The following is a 13,039-nucleotide window of genomic DNA, read 5'->3' on the forward strand; positions in this document are numbered from 1 at the left end:
ACCATTTCTCAATTCTCGATTGAAAATCACATTTAGAAACTAGTTTTGACTAGTCTCCCAAACCATTTGATTGGAAATCTTTTGGTGTGTGCGAACCTTGTATTCAAAGCAAGATAATTCATGACTTTTTCTTGAAAAGGACTATGAATAGAGCAAGATATTCGCCCTATTTACACTTTGAAGTGTATGGTCGAATACAATTTCAATCAGAAAAGGTTATTACTTCTTCATCTCTTTTTCCAACGAACTAGATAGATACTTGGTATCCACTTAATGAGGTAAGAAGAGAAATTCTTTGAATAAGTTTAATGAATTTTTAAAAAGCATCAAAACCTAGAGATTATAAAACCAACGTATTAGTACTTCGTTAAAATAGGGAACGATAAAGTGAAGACTTCTATCTGCACCAAAAAGAGTGTGATATGGTATCACAAGTTCACTTTCATTACGATATGATTAAATCTTTACAATAGAGTTGGAGGTAGTTTCTGTTATGAAAGTTGTCTGGTATTTAAATTTTTCCACTAAAACAAAACATAGTTAAAGCAATCATCTACATTTCATATGAGATATGATTAGGCATGGTACCTAAATTGTAGCTTGTTTCGATGGTTAACATGTGCTCATTTTTCTTACATGATCACGAGAACAAAGGGATTGTGGCTCATGATGCTTTCTATTAAGAAAAAAGGATTATTTTTTAAAGACAGAGCGGGAGAAAATGTTCAAGAGCCACAAACTGAAGATAAGACGTAGGAAAGTGGTCTTTCTTGGTCAAAATCAGTAAATATTGATTCGAAACCAAAGTGGACAGGAGTCAGGTTAGTTTTTGGAAGTGACAAACCTGTAACTTATTAAGATGCTTTATCAAGTTTCAACTCCGCTAAAATCCGAACTGAACATAAACATTAAGATGTTTCCATAACTTGGTTGATTGGTGGTAATTGGTTTGCATCGATTGCAACGCTTCGTTAAATTCGGATTTCATAATATTATTTGACTGTTGGATTTTAAAATCATCTTCCATGAGTTTTGTAAATCGCAACTATCCTAAGGTAGGATACGAACTTAAGAAGAAATATTAAGTAGACGTCAAGGAGTTGAATGGTATGTTTTAATCATGTGATAAACCTTTCTCGAATTGTTTATACATGAAGTTTAGTGGGAATAGGGTGGTATTATTAGTCTTGTATGTAAATAACATATTGATCACTATGAGTGATGAAAGACTTAGGAGAAGAATAATACATCTCTAAGAATATCTAGTTCAATGGATATTAGCATAAAGTTAATATTCTTATAAGAATTTTGACAAGTTCAAAAATTTTGAACATGTAGAAATTGAATCCATTTGCTTCCACTGCTGGATTAATTCATTATGCTAAGATGTATCACTAATCGGTCCGTTTCGTGTTCACAAATAAATAGATGTGGTCGTTGGGTCACGTACGAATCAAAACACAATGTATAGCTTCACAAACAACTCTACAATTAGTAAAGAGGCAAGTAAAGGTCGGATCCAAAGGGACGGGAATTGAGATGAGATTTCTATTGAAACTAGTGGTGTCTTAGGGGTGTCACAAATTGGGTTGATGTAGAAGGTCACTAAATAAAATAGAAAAACAAATAAACAAGCAAGATGAATTGAAAGAGTTGTAAACAATTGATAAAAAGCACTAGGGTATCATGGGATCATAGGGGAATCATGGGAATTGATCATACAAACATGTTCTCAAATTATAAGCAAGCAATTATTGTTGTGATGGATTGAGTTGGGTTATATCTTACAATCCTAGGAAAGTTTGGGTCCCGGAGCCGAATCGATTAGATTGTACAACACCTACAAGTCGACTTAATCTTCCCTACTCAACAACATGCATGGTCTAATGAGACTCGAGTTGGTTTATGTCTTACAAGTCTCATTGAAAAGATAGGCGATGGGTAAAAAATGCAAGGATTCATAGGCTCGCATTTCATCAAACATAACATGTGCATGAGTTGAGACAAAACAAGCAAGCAAATAAACCATGAAAGCATATTAATTTAAGCATGAATCATTCCCCATGTTGGTTTCCCCTAATCACCCATTAACCCTAGCTAAGAGACTACTCACTCATTATCATGTTGATCATGCTAGCAAGGTTGTCAATCATACCAACAAAATGAAACGTGATGAATAAATGAAAGTAATTAACAATAATTAAAAAGGGATTAAGAGAATTATACCTACTAATGATTCCAATAATAAAGCAAAGATAAAGGAAGTACTTGATGCTTGATTGAGAGGTTGTCAATCTCCTAATAATAACCCAAATAATCTTCAATTACCCAAAATAAAGGATGAACAAAAGAGAGATTAAGGAAATAAAATTTGTATTAGAACTTGATTAATTGTTGATTACAAAACTAAAGAGAGATTTGATTGATATTAACTACTCTAATTATTGATAAGAAGAACATGCTCTTCTAATTAGACTAATGGGGTATTTATAGTGGAAATTAGGGGGATGCATTAGGGTTAACTAAGGGCTAAACTAGTAATTACACTTTTTAGATTGAGCAGGGAGGAGCCGGTATTTTACGAAGGAAGGGCTTCTTTCTTTGTAGCTTGGAGAAGAGGAAATCGCGCTGTAGAGGAATCCGAGCGGTTTTGTGTCGGGACGGGCGGATTCTGGCGGTTGAACACGGGCGGCTTGGAAGGAATCCGGGCGGATTGTGGTGGCTGAACCCGAGCGTCTTCTGGTGAAACCGCACGGATTGTGCAGGTGGAGGACGGCCGGATTGTAGACAATCCGCACGGATTGTGCCTCAGCAAGATTTCTTCTTCTTTTCTTCCCTTTTCTTCATAAATTCCCTGGGGATTTCCTTGGGGACTCAAGGATCCTTTCTCAACATTGCTCATCTACTATCATATATACAAAGGCCTTCTAATCTTGTCTCTCCTTGATGCTTGGTCATTGGATTCGATCAATTTTGTTCGTTTTGCCATGAAAATGCAAGATTCTTACTCCTTTCCTACCAAGGGATCAAAATCTCAAAGAATATGCAAAACAAAGAACTAAAGATAATAAATGACCCAAATATGCACTAAAAAGCATGAGAACAAGGCTAATTCGGGGGCTAAATATGCGCTAATTATGGTCACATCAAATATCACCAAACCGAACCTTTGCTCGTCCCGAGTAAAGAGGTGACAAAGACTAGGACCATTATTTAAACTAACCTAATAACATAGCCGATATGAGACAATTAGCGGGTCTCACTCCGCCCCTTCAACTCACAACAAGACAACCATGAGGTAGGATGCCTTCTTGCAAGGCAAGGTGGGTCTTGCCAAAATGGCGACACATCCAAACATTAAGCACATAAAATCACATAATGGATGCATCTACAAAAAGGAATAGCCACTTCCTCATCAAGTGGCGGAGGCACTAAAGAGGAACAAATTTAAGAGCATGTAATCCTTCACAAATACTAGTTCAACAAATTACTAAGACTAAGAGGATGGCACTAAATCACCTCCAAATGGTGTTAAACTAGACTACTTTCGTCCTCAATTTCCAAATGCTTTCGTCAAGGGCGATCGGATGGTGGTGGAATGATGATCCCTATGATGCTAGTAGCATATGACATGACAAGTCTCGAATTATCTACAAAAGTAAAGGTCATGGATCGTCCCAAGCTCGACAAAGTGGCTTGACAAAAAGGCTTTTTGGGAATGAAATGCTCAAATCTTTATACACAATGGGTGGATATGACTAGTATTCAAAAAAATGACCTCATTTACTTTCACATTTCAAAAATTTGAGATGGGGTTTGTCCCTTCCGGGCTAGTGTCCTTTGCTTTCGCCAATCGCTTATTAGGCAACCGGTTAACCTCTTGACAATAGCTTTTCGGGGTGATAGTCACTCTGTCTCTGGGCGGCCGAATTGACAACCGTGTGGGGCCCAATTCAATGGATCCCGCTCCAAATCACATCGAAGTGGTACGCCTCCATCAAAACAATTTAATTTCTCAACATTCAACAATTCATAACATTTGAGGTTTCCTTGGCATTAAATTACTTCCACATGACAAAATTCCTTGAAATGAGCACTTCAAACTTATTGATAGAAAATATTTTTGGGTTGCCTTACCACAAGGTCAATCAAGGTCACCTAGATAAGTTAACCAAGTCCACATCGCATCACGGGGTTGGATAGGTGACTCACATGCAAACCCTTGACTAGGCTTTGGGTCATGGGTCAAAAGACACTAGTATGACACTATCTAGGGTGTTTTAAAACCATTCTAGTAGGCAAAGTCTTAAGTTGAACAAGTATTTGTAATGGCTTAGTTGCTCTTGTCAAAGTTCCTAATTAGGCACTTTTCAAAACTTTTCTAACATGCAACTACATGCTATGATGCAACTAATATAAACATCCTAATGCAAGTGATTCTACTAACTAATATGACATGTAAACTAAATGCAAGTCCTAGGTTCACATTGTTATACCGCATCAATCAAAATAAAGCCACATAGTCATTGACATAAAAAGGAAAAAGGAGATTAGAAAGATCATACCATGCGGTCTTCAATATCCTCATGTCTCGGATGTGGCATAGTCAATCAATGTGAAAAAGGATAAAAGAAACACAATATATACAAGACAATATATACACAAGACTATAAAAGGAAATAAATATGTTTTTGGGTTTTCAATTTTTCAAATTTTTATGATTTTCGAAATTTTTCAATTTTTTTGGATTTTTGAATAAGAGTTAAGTGTTAGAATTCCCATCCCCACACTAATATGGGCATTGTCCTCAATGGCCAAAATGATGGAAATTATGCAAAGATGATGCATGATTTCTATACTAAATGCAATCTATACTAAGCTACACTACATGATGCATGGTTTTTGTTATGACGGAGAGGATAATTTAGATTACCTCCCGTTGTGTATGCATTAACTTCCCCAAAACGAGTGAGACACTATTGCTAATGTCTTAAGGAAGGGTATAGTTCATGCACACACTATGCAATGCATGAAACTAATTTGTCATTTTGGATTTTAAAAGCGGGAACAATAAAATGAGAACACCTAAATGGTACCGAGGTGTGAGTCCTCTATGGTGCTAGGACTAATCCAACAATGATCAAGAAAAATATTTAAAACAAAGAGAGAAATAGACAAACCATGAGAGAGTAGGAGCCTCCAAGGCTTGCTATTCTTCCATCATATCATCATCATCATCACTTTCCTCATTAGAAGTGGTCTCATTGCCACTTCCCTCTTCATTTGCTTCCTCACTTTCTTCTTCATCTTTCTCACCATCTTGCTCACCATCCTTTTCTCCTTCTTCACTTTCTTCTTCACCAATGTTATCATCAACTTATCTAAGGTATCTCCGGATAATGCAAAAGTTGATCAATTTCCGGAGTAGTAGATGTTGTTGCTCCCATAGAAGGTTGTTGTTGTTGTTGCACTTCCAAGTTTGGGTTTGCTACCACCATAGCCAATGCTTTCTTTTCTTGAAGAGCCTTTTGCCTTTATGAAAGTGTCTTTGGTGCCTTTATTGCCTTTGTTGCTCCCTTAGTCCTTGCCATTGATGATTTAACCAAGAAAAGAATGAAAAATCTTTAATTTGTAGTGCACCCAAATCGATTTAAAGATGAAAGGCTTTGCCTTTATGTATTCAAAAATCGACTCAAAGGTTGAAGATTTTGTGCTTGGTTTTGATTTTTATTGAAAAAGGAGTGATTGATTTGTTGTTGAAAGGATGGTTTGATTTGATTTTGGTGAATGTAGTTGAGGGATTTTGTTTTTGTGATGGGGAGGATGAGGGTTTTGATGTTTTTGAGTAGTTTTATGAATGAGTGAATGAATGAATGAATGTGGGAGGGGTTTTATAAAGACCGAAATTTTCGAACTGCAGGCGCAATCCGTGCGGTTTCTGCTCAAGACAGGCGGATTCTGCACTTTCTGGGTTGGGGGAAAACTCGCCTAAAGACGGGCGTCTTTAAGAGAAGATGCTCGGATTTGCTGACACGGGACGGGCGGATTCTCCAGAAGACGGACGGATTTCAGTCCAGGAATTTTTCCTTGTTTTCCTCAGCTGCGAAGACGGGCGTCTTCTTTCCAAGACGGACGGATTTTCAGAGACGGGCGGATTGCTGTTCAGGACGCCCGGATTCTTTGATAGTCAAAAATTTCAAAACTTCAGCTCAATTCAGGACGTGCGTCTTCTACCCAATACGGGCGGATTGCATTAAAACGGGCGGATTCTCCTGAATCCGCTCGGATTCGGCCCCTTTGTACCCGGATTTAGTTCCATCCGTGTACAATGCATATTCCCTTGTCATTATTCCATTCTTATTTATATCTTGTGTTCTTCATTGTGGGGGCACTACTAGGCAAGGATAGCCTAGGCAATTGTCATCCCCACACTAAGGTAAAGCACTACACATCAATTGAAATCGTTAGTCCCTCCCTCACTTCTCTCAAACATGACAATTATCTTGATCAAAGTAAATAAATATAAATCCAAAGATGACAAAAAATGCAATACAAGAATTGAAATGCGAGTTAGGGAGTTAGAAATATTTACAAATGATGGTTTAGGGAGGACTCCACCAAACTCTCATTCTTGATGAGATGTCAAGGGGGCATGTTCAAGGTGTTGTTGATGTTGCTCAACACCTTGAAGAAATAATCAAAAGCGTGTTCGTTATCGTTCTAAAGCTCTTCAATAGACCTTGGCCCTTGTTGTCGAACTTGATCGATGGCATTACCAATGTAGGGATTAAAAATCCCTTCAAATTCGTCGTCCCAAAGACCACAAACTTCATTAAGTTGATCATTGAAAATCTCTTGATTTGTTGGAGACAACTCTCCCAAATTCTTCTCTTGGCCAATGAGGCCATCCTCTTCTTCTTTGCTTGGTTTTGATGAGCTTTACAAGCTCTCCTTGTCACAATTCACTTGCTCTTTGAATGGAGCATCTTCAATTTTCTTCTTCCATTGGAGTTCCGACTTCTTCCTCTCATCCTTCCGGCTATAATGATAAATCATGAAACATGGTTCATGCAAACGAGGAGCTCTCATAGTCTTGTCAAGATTAAAGGTTATGCTTTCATCTCCCACTTCTACAGTGAGCTCACCATATTTCACATCAATCACCGCACCCGCGGTGTGTAGGAAAAGGTCTTCCTAGAATGATTGGAATGTTGGAATCTTCCTCCATATCAACAATGACAAAGTCCACCGGGATGAAAAACTTCCCAATTCGCACGGGAACATCTTCCCATATCCCTAATGGTGTCTTCGTCGATCTATCGGCCATTTGGAGTGTGATATTGGTGCATTTAAGCTCTCCCATCCCCAACCTTTTACTCACCGAGTACGGCATGACACTCACACTAGCCCCTAGATCACATAAGGCTTTGTTGATCGTTGTGTCGCCAATGGTACACGGTATTGAGAAGCTTCCCGGATCCTTTAGTTTTGGAGGTGAACTCCCTTGAAGTATTGCACTACTCACCTTAGTGAAGGCGATAGCGTCAAGTTTCCGGATCGACTTCTTCTTTGTGAGGATATCTTTCATGTATTTCGCATAGGCCGGCACGTGATTGATTAATTCCGTGAAAGGAATCAAGACTTCCAAATTATTCACAATTTCCATAAATTTTCCAAGTTGATCATCAAATTTGGGCTTGGCTTGACGACTTGGAAAAGGAAGTCTAATCACAATGGGCTCCTTCTCCTTGACCTTGTCTTCATTTTTCTTTTAACTTTCTTCTTTTGATGATTCTCCATCTTTGGAGTTTTGCACAATTTCTTCCTTATCACTAGCTTCCACAACTTCTTCTTGCTTCTTCAGTGCTTCATACCTTGTACCACTTCTCAAGTGAATGGCACTAACCGTTTCATGTCTTGGGGGATTACTTTGAGGTGGTAATTGCCCCTTTTGTCTTTGTGAGCTTGAAGATGCTAGTTGAGTCAATTGGGTTTCCAACATCTTGGTGTGAGCTAGGATGTTGTTGATGGTGGTTTCTTTGGCTTGACTATCTTTTTGCATTTGAGTGAAAAATTCTTGTTGATTCTTTTGCATTTGGAGGACCGCTTTTTGGACATCAAAACCTTGGTCATTTTGGTGATTGTATGGATTTTGATTTTGGTAACCTTGGTTTTGATTGTAAAAGGGTCTTTGATTTTGGTTTCTCATGGGAAGTGGGGTTTATGTTGTTTGAGGGTTTTGAACATTTTGGCTTTTGTATGAGAGATTTGGATGGAATTTGGTGTTTTCATTGTAATAATTGGAATAAGGGGTACCACTCTTGTATGCTTGGAAAGCATTCACTTGTTCATTTGTTCCCCTACATTCACTTTGGTCATATCCCAAAGTTCCACAATTCTCACATATCCCACTTGGGATTGATGAAGATGCCGTCATGGCATTAACATGATGCTTTGGTGATTGTGAGACTTCTTCAAGTCTAGCCATAGCTTTTTCAAACTTCAAATTGATTGTGTCGATGTGAGCACTAAGTTGAGCACCCAATTGAGTAACGGAGTCCACTTCATGCTTTCCTCCTGTAGTAGCCTTGCGAGGTCTACTATATTGTGAGTTATGGACCGCCATTTCCTCAATCTTGTTCCATGTTTGATTGTCATCAACTTCGGTGAACATTCCATTTGATCCCATGTTGAGAATGTTCCTTGAATCTTCATATAAACCGTTCCAAAATTGTTGTACCAAGAACCATTCGCTAAGTCCATGGTGAGGACATGAGCGAGAAATTCCATTGAACCGCTCCCAAGCTTCATACAAAGATTCTTCATCCCTTTGCTTAAAACCCGTAATTTGAGCTCTTAGCATGTTAGTCTTTTCCGGTGGGTAGAATTTTTTGTAGAAAGCTAGAGCCAACTTCTTCCAAGAATCAATTCTGAGAGTGGCCTTATCAAGGCCCTTCAACCATTGTTTCGCGGTGCCAATTAGAGAAAAAGGAAATAAGACCCATCGAATTTGGTCTTGAGTTACACCGGTTTGAGAAATCGCCTCACAATAGTCACAAAAGGTTTCCATATGAGAATGAGGGTCTTCACTAGGCATCCCCCCAAATTGGCTCCTTTCGACTAATTGGATAAAGGCGGATTTGGCAATGAAGTTTCCGGTTAGATGTTGTGGTATGGGAGTACCATTGGGTAGGTTCTCCTCAGTGGGTACGGAATGTGACGAAAACTTAGGCATTGTAGGTTGATTTTGGGTGGTATTTTGTAATGGGTTCTCCTCACCTTCTCTTGCAAAAGGGTTGACGAACTCAATAGTTGGTTGAGAAACCTCACTAATACCTCTCAAATTCCTCCTAGCAAGTCTCCTATTGGTTGTTAAGGTTCTTTCGATTTCACGATCAAAAGGTAACAAATCACCTTGTGACCTTCTAGACATGCAAAATATCAAACAACTTGAAAACAATTAGAACAAACCTTGAGGAGTTTTACTTCCCCAAGGCAAAGAAAAGACACAACTAATAACAATGTAAAGAAATCTAAATCAAGCTAACACCGTCCCCGGCAACGGCGCCATATTTTATCGATCCGTTTCGTGTTCACAAATAAATAGATGTGGTCGTTGGGTCACGTCCGAATCAAAACACAATTTATAGCTTCACAAACAACTCTACAATTAGTAAAGAGGCAAGTAAAGGTCGGATCCCAAGGGACGGGAATTGAGATGAGATTTCTATTGAAACTAGTGGTGTCTTAGGGGTGTCACAAATTGGGTTGATGTAGAAGGTCACTAACTAAAATAGCAAAACAAATAAACAAGCAAGATGAATTGAAAGAGTTGTAAACAATTGATAAAAAGCACTAGGGTATCATGGGATCATAGGGGAATCATGGGAATTGATCATACAAACATGTTCTCAAATTATAAGCAAGCAATTATTGTTGTGATGGATTGAGTTGGGTTATATCTTTCAATCCTAGGAAAGTTTGGGTCCCGGAGCTGAATCGATTAGATTGTACAACACCTACAAGTCGACTTAATCTTCCCTACTCAACAACATGCATGGTCTAATGAGACTCGAGTTGGTTTATGTCTTACAAGTCTCATTGAAAAGATAGGTGATGGGTAAAAAATGCAAGGATTCATAGGCTCGCATTTCATCAAACATAACATGTGCATGAGTTGAGATCAAAACAAGCAAGCAAATAAACCATGAAAGCATATTAATTTAAGCATGAATCATTCCCCATGTTGGTTTCCCCTAATCACCCATTAACCCTAGCTAAGAGACTACTCACTCATTATCATGTTGATCATGCTAGCAAGGTTGTCAATCATACCAACAAAATGAAACATGATGAATAAATGAAAGTAATTAACAATAATTAAAAAGGGATTAAGAGAATTATACCTACTAATGATTCCAATAATAAAGCAAAGATAAAAGAAGTACTTGATGCTTGATTGAGAGGTTGTCAATCTCCCAATAATAACCCAAATAATCTTCAATTACCCAAAATAAAGGATGAACAATAGAGAGATTAAGGAAATAAAACTTGTATTAGAACTTGATTAATTGTTGATTACAAAACTAAAGAGAGATTTGATTGATATTAACTACTCTAATTATTGATAAAAAGAACATGCTCTTCTAATTAGACTAATGGGGTATTTATAGTGGAAATTAGGGGGATGCATTAGGGTTAACTAAGGGCTAAACTAGTAATTACACTTTTTAGATTGAGCAGGGAGGAGCCGGTATTTTACGAAGGAAGGGCTTCTTTCTTTGTAGCTTGGAGAAGAGGAAATCGCGCTGTAGAGGAATCCGAGCGGTTTTGTGTTGGGACGGGCGGATTCTGGCGGTTGAACACGGGCGACTTTGAAGGAATCCGGGCGGATTGTGGTGGCTGAACCCGAGCGTCTTCTGGTGAAACCGCACGGATTGTGCAGGTGGAGGACGGCCGGATTGTAGACAATCCGCACGGATTGTGCCTCAACAAGATTTCTTCTTCTTTTCTTCCCTTTTCTTCATAAATTCCTTGGGGATTTCCTTGGGGACTCAAAGATCCTTTCTCAACATTGCTCATCTACTATCATATTTACAAAGGCCTTCTAATCTTGTCTCTCCTTGATGCTTGGTCATTGGATTCGATCAATTTAGTCTCGTTTTGCCATGAAAATGCAAGATTCTTACTCCTTTCCTACCAAGGGATCAAAATCTCAAAGAATATGCAAAACAAAGAACTAAAGATAATAAATGACCCAAATATGCACTAAAAAGCATGGGAACAAGGCTAATTCGGAGGCTAAATATGCGCTAATTATGGTCACATCAGTCACTATTCTTATACTTCGTATACTTAGAGTATGACAAGAAATTAAAATCGGATCTTTGTGAAAGTCAATATATAGCCATATAGTCTATTCATTAGTACTCAAGAAGTACTAATGATATGTCTTCTATGTCTCATATGTAGATAACATATTATTCATTGAGAATGATGGACCAATGCTCTCCTTCGTGAAGGAGGGATTGGGAGACTAGGAAGAGATGCAAAGCATCTTTAATATTCGAATCTGTAAGTGATATATACGAGAGGATAAGTGTTTAGAAATAATTATTGGATTTATGTGCAATAATTAAGTTACACAAAAACCGTATTCTAAACACATAAGGATGGTTGGAGAACCATATTGGCTATAATTTTTGAGGAGTAAGTCTGAGTAATATACAACGGAAATTATATTGTCAACTGATCATCATTTATCAGTAACGATTGGCTCACTAGAGTTTGACGTTACTGTCGTTTGACAGTGGTGATCGGTTGATCCCTTGAGTACACTTGCAACTATGTGATATGCAAAAAGGATGAATCCCACACACTGTGAGGACAGTGGGAGCTATCCTAAGGCAAGATTGAAAGGATTCAAGAAACCTCAAATTAAACTCCTTTAATTTTAGATCTAAATAACTCTTTTAATTAGATGTGAATCTTATGCATGCATAACTTAATGAAATGGAAAGGTCAGAACAAAGTTCGTTACAATGATGAAATCGGTTTATAGGGCATAAGTAAGAACACCTTTCTATATTTGTTCTTGAGCTGAGAGGAAATGGATGATCCTCCTTAGTCTCAATAGTGTGAGAACCACCTTTCAATTGCACCAAGACAACCCTTTAAATCCAATAATATATGGACTAGATACTATTATTGGAAACCCTTAAAATATAATCTAATATTATTTTGTATTACTACTCTTAGTAATTTATAAATTAGATTTTTAGAACAATTATTTCTCAAACTTTATTTTAGAGAAAAATGTGTAGAGTAAGAAGTGAGAAAAATGTAAGAATGAATAATGAAAAAAATAAGAACAATTCTTATTATGGTAGAGGGTAAAAAACCGGTGGCATGGAGGGGAGAGGAGAGCCAATGCATGCTCTTTTCCTTTTTGTATTTATTCTTATCAAAGAGTATTAGGGTGTAGATTAGGTTAGAAATTTAATCATTGTGTTTTCCACTACACAAAACAACTCAACCAAATCACCCCATTTCCTTGCAAAACCGGTTGCCTCTTGTAATATTGAGTCCATTTTATTTTTGTCGATTTGTCATATAATGTGTTACATGTGACATGTAACATGTTATTAATAATATTAATGTATATTTAATAATTAAATATCATTACATAGATTAATTCAATTATATACAACAATTGACTAGTAATTCACAATCACAAAGAAATAAAATGGTTCACGTTAATATAATCTATAACATATTGCAATTATAATTAACCGTTCATTCTTAATTTAATTGTTTCATAAGCAATATTTTAGTAATGTAACATCTTAATTACTAAAACGAATCTCATTTAATCGAATTACAATAAGATTCATATTCTTACTCTCATACATGTAAATTATTCAATTTTAAGGAATTAATTAATCTGTATCAATATACAATTAATTAATTTATCTATTAAGGAAATTGTCCTTTAGTTGTGACCTTAAGGGATCAACTGATCACCACCGTCAAACGACAG

At 37.3% G+C, this 13,039-nt stretch overlaps 1 non-coding gene across 1 annotated transcript; it reads left to right on the top strand.

The window, feature by feature from the left end:
* Positions 1-8,756: 8,756 nt before the first annotated feature.
* LOC141617852 (small nucleolar RNA R71) lies at positions 8,757-8,863 on the top strand. Its single transcript, XR_012531226.1, has one exon. It is a non-coding gene; the product is annotated as a small nucleolar RNA R71 (small nucleolar RNA).
* The last annotated feature ends 4,176 nt before the right edge of the window (positions 8,864-13,039 follow it).

The sequence above is a fragment of the Silene latifolia genome, chromosome 1 (assembly GCF_048544455.1).
Source record: "Silene latifolia isolate original U9 population chromosome 1, ASM4854445v1, whole genome shotgun sequence".
Classification (NCBI taxonomy): domain Eukaryota; kingdom Viridiplantae; phylum Streptophyta; class Magnoliopsida; order Caryophyllales; family Caryophyllaceae; genus Silene; species Silene latifolia.